The sequence below is a fragment of the Haliotis cracherodii genome, unplaced genomic scaffold (assembly GCF_022045235.1).
Source record: "Haliotis cracherodii isolate W230 unplaced genomic scaffold, xgHalCrac1.p SCAF_21, whole genome shotgun sequence".
Taxonomy (NCBI): Eukaryota; Metazoa; Mollusca; class Gastropoda; order Lepetellida; family Haliotidae; genus Haliotis; species Haliotis cracherodii.
This window is the reverse complement of record NW_027266277.1, coordinates 11,088,324-11,091,789: the sequence shown is the minus strand read 5'-3', so window position 1 is coordinate 11,091,789 and position 3,466 is coordinate 11,088,324. Positions and strand designations below refer to the sequence as shown.

Genomic DNA, 3,466 nt, shown 5'->3' with positions numbered 1-3,466 from the left:
GGCAGGAGGGGATTTGAAAGTGCATCAGAAAACAATGTCCCAACTGAAGTGACAGCTTATCAAACTTGATGAAATTCATTTCAGAACACGCACAATTATGAAAATCATACACGACCTACTATTTCTGGGACACAAATGTCTAAGTTCTGTCACTATTTGGCTTTGGATCCGTGAAATCTTGAAATTGACAGGTCACACCATGCAGATTCCTCGTTTCAAAATATCCGGCTCGTCTGCAGCCTAAACAGCGGCTGTTCAGTCATACTCAGTTCCAGTAGTAAGCATATGGATGTACCCGCAGGCTTGATCAATCCCAGTAAATCTACAGGTAAATGTTGAACCACATCATTGTTTACTGGGGGTAATTGCTATCTAACTAATAACTCTTAGACATGTTAAAATATATTAGAATGTTAATTCATAAAGTTTGCTGTAGAAATATATTCGTTTAGCAGTTTAAAACCTTTTTCTGTTGCCCGTCAACCCTACAATAGAAATGATGGCATGTTCGATTAAATTAAAACATCTCTCTTTGGATTAAGTAAGGCGTGTCATTTGTCAGCTTCTTTTGAAAAACTATGTGTTTTGAACACTTATTATGAACTACTCACGACTATGGTGTTTTTTAATCTTGAACTTTAGTAATAATTGTTACATATATAACTACCTGTGACCACTTTTCAGATTGTTCTAAGATTGCGGACCTGTGCACCTGTGTTATTACGCGTTGCAAAAGAGCGCCGTTTTCAAAGCGTTGTTGTCGTCATGGTAGAATGGAGATAAACCTACTGTGTTTTGAAATTTGATGTAGTCCCACTGTAGAATAGATACCTCTTTATTATAATTTTGATACCTCTTTATTATAATTTTGAACCGAGCACTTTAGGGCTTTAGCGCTCGGTTCCAATTTATAATAAAGAGGTATCTATTCTACAGTGGGACTACATCAAATTTGAAAACACAGTAGGTTTATCTCCTAATTATCTTTGAATAGTTTGATTTAAAGACAAGTTCAACTTTGAACACGTTTAAGTAAGCGTAACTCGTGCGTCTCATGATATATGGGAGGTATTCACAAAATGGAAAACATGACTTAGACGTTTTCAGAATGGTGAATCCAATGAGCATGTTTATTGCACTGATAACAGATTTGATCCTATAAACGTAGATTCTGGTTCACCTGAAGGACGCAATCCGCTGACGGACATTGAATTCTTACTCCAACACCATGAGACTATTGTGACATTTCATTTCACTGAGACTCCATATTCCAAATTAGTTAGTTATTATATAATTATATAAAACGTCAATGACAGAGAATAGCCAGTCTCGATTATCCGAAGAAATGGATTCCACTGGGCATAAGAGGCAAAACAGCAGTGGAAATTATATGAATGGACCACTAAAATTAGTGATAACATCAAGTGTTCACGAAAAGGGTAAGCATGTACTGACCTACCGGTTGCACCTACCACTAACACAGATTGCATAAAGAAGTATGTGCATATAAAATGATATAAAACTGCCTTGTTTGGATAGATTTAATATTGCTGATTGCGGCGTAAAACAAAAAACAATTGATTTATTACACACGTCCTCTGATTGCAACATTGGTGGACATATCTTCCTCCCCTTGTTGTTCTTCCTACTTCGGTCTAGCTGCCCTCCAGCCAGCATGTAGCTGTTTGCTGAGTTGAGCCACCAAGGCGCTGTAGGCGGAATCATACGCCAGGTTCTTGTTTTCCTCGGGATCCTGATAATGGTTATACAGCTCCACACCGAACATGAGGGTCCAGTCTGGCCTGTACAGGGGTTGTGGGTTGAATTTGACCCACTCTGTGTATCTGTAGTGATCGGTGGTCATGCTGTAGCCCATTTGATCACCGTTGCTTTCATTCCTAGGGTACTGGGAGAACACGGCCTTCTTCCAGTTGGGACTTGCTGGGTTTGTTATTAGAGGTATCAAACTATTGCCTTCGGTGCAAAGAAGGACATTGGTAGAGTTTTCTGGACACAGGTCAAGAGCAGGAAGACCTGCAGCTTCTACTAGAGTAGGAAACAGATCCACAAACTCGGTGAGTTCTTCCGTCACGATGCCGTTGTCAGTGAGACCCGGCACATGTACCATCATAGGGGCGTGGGTGGCGATTTCAAAGTCAGTGTGTTTGCACCACTCACCGTGTTCACCAAGCTGCCAGCCGTGATCGCCCCAGAAGGAAATGATTGTGTTGTTGGCCAGGCCTTGCTTCTCCAGTTCCTTGACCACTCGTCCCAGCTCGTAGTCGGTGTAGCTGAGGGCGCTGTAGTAACCTCTCCTCAATTTGAGGATAACATCGTTAGGGAGTGTGGAGTTAATGTCTCCTGAAGCATTTAATTTTGCAATGTCAACGTATCTTCCAAGCTCTGTCATATTGTAATTAGACCATGCAATTTCTGGCATCTTATCAGGAGCGTATGGGTTGGCTGGGAGACTGATTGACGACTCTGGGTACATGTCAAAGAACCTCTGTGGTGCCACAAAGGGAAGATGGGGCTTATGGAAACCTTGTGCAATGAAGAAAGGGCGTTCTCCAGATCTGGCTTGAGGGGCAGCCTCTCTGATCATTTTAATAGCAAAGTCAGCATTCTGGGTGTCTTGAAGGGAGTTGTTCTTTAGAAGATCCATCGGCACATTCATCCAGCTCACATGTTCCTTGTATACAAAATCGTTTGCCGGTCCCCCTGCTTCAAAATATGGGTCTGTCCAGGATATGGGGTCGTTGTGATTGGAGGCATGTCCGGGGTGAAATATCTTACCGGAACCAATGGTTCTGTAGCCGTTCTCCTTAAAGTACTGAGGGATGGTGGTGAAGTTCCCTCCCACAACTCTCCAGTAAGCTTGCAAATCATACACATGGGTAGTATCCGGTCTTCGTCCTGTGAGGAGAGATGATCTGCTCGGGGAACACACAGCCTGCTGAACATGGGCTCTCTTTAACAGAAGACTCCTTCGTGCCAGGGCATCAAGGTTGGGTGAATGCATCGGAGGATGGACAGGACTCGGAAAGTCTTTTCCTTTAAAAATGGAGAGTTCAGGTCTCATGTCATCTGACACCAAAAACAGCACATTCATGCGCGCCAGGGTGGCAGTCACCGCCATCAGCAGAAGAGTCACCCTCAACATCATAACGTCTAAAATTACACTTGGTTCCAGCTGACAAGAAGGGATTTATGTATCTTCTGGCCTGTGAACGTCGCGGCAGAGTCTTATCAGTTGGTATGTGACTTATGTACACGGTACCCTTATTGACTTATAGTGCTGACAATGGAAAATTATTATCTTCTGGGCTGTGAACATAGCAGCCGATTCTTATCTGTTGGTATGTGTGTAATGTCAAATACATCCTTTGACCCTAAATACGGTCCAGCTTTCACAGACTGCACCTCCGAGCAAGGACGTCCATGTTGGGTGATCGCATCGGATGGA

General features: G+C 42.9%; 1 pseudogene; it reads right to left on the bottom strand.

Moving 5' to 3' along the window:
- Positions 1–1,645: 1,645 nt before the first annotated feature.
- On the bottom strand, positions 1,646–3,166 carry LOC139471077 (iduronate 2-sulfatase pseudogene; annotated as a pseudogene).
- Between the last annotated feature and the right edge of the window lie 300 nt (positions 3,167–3,466).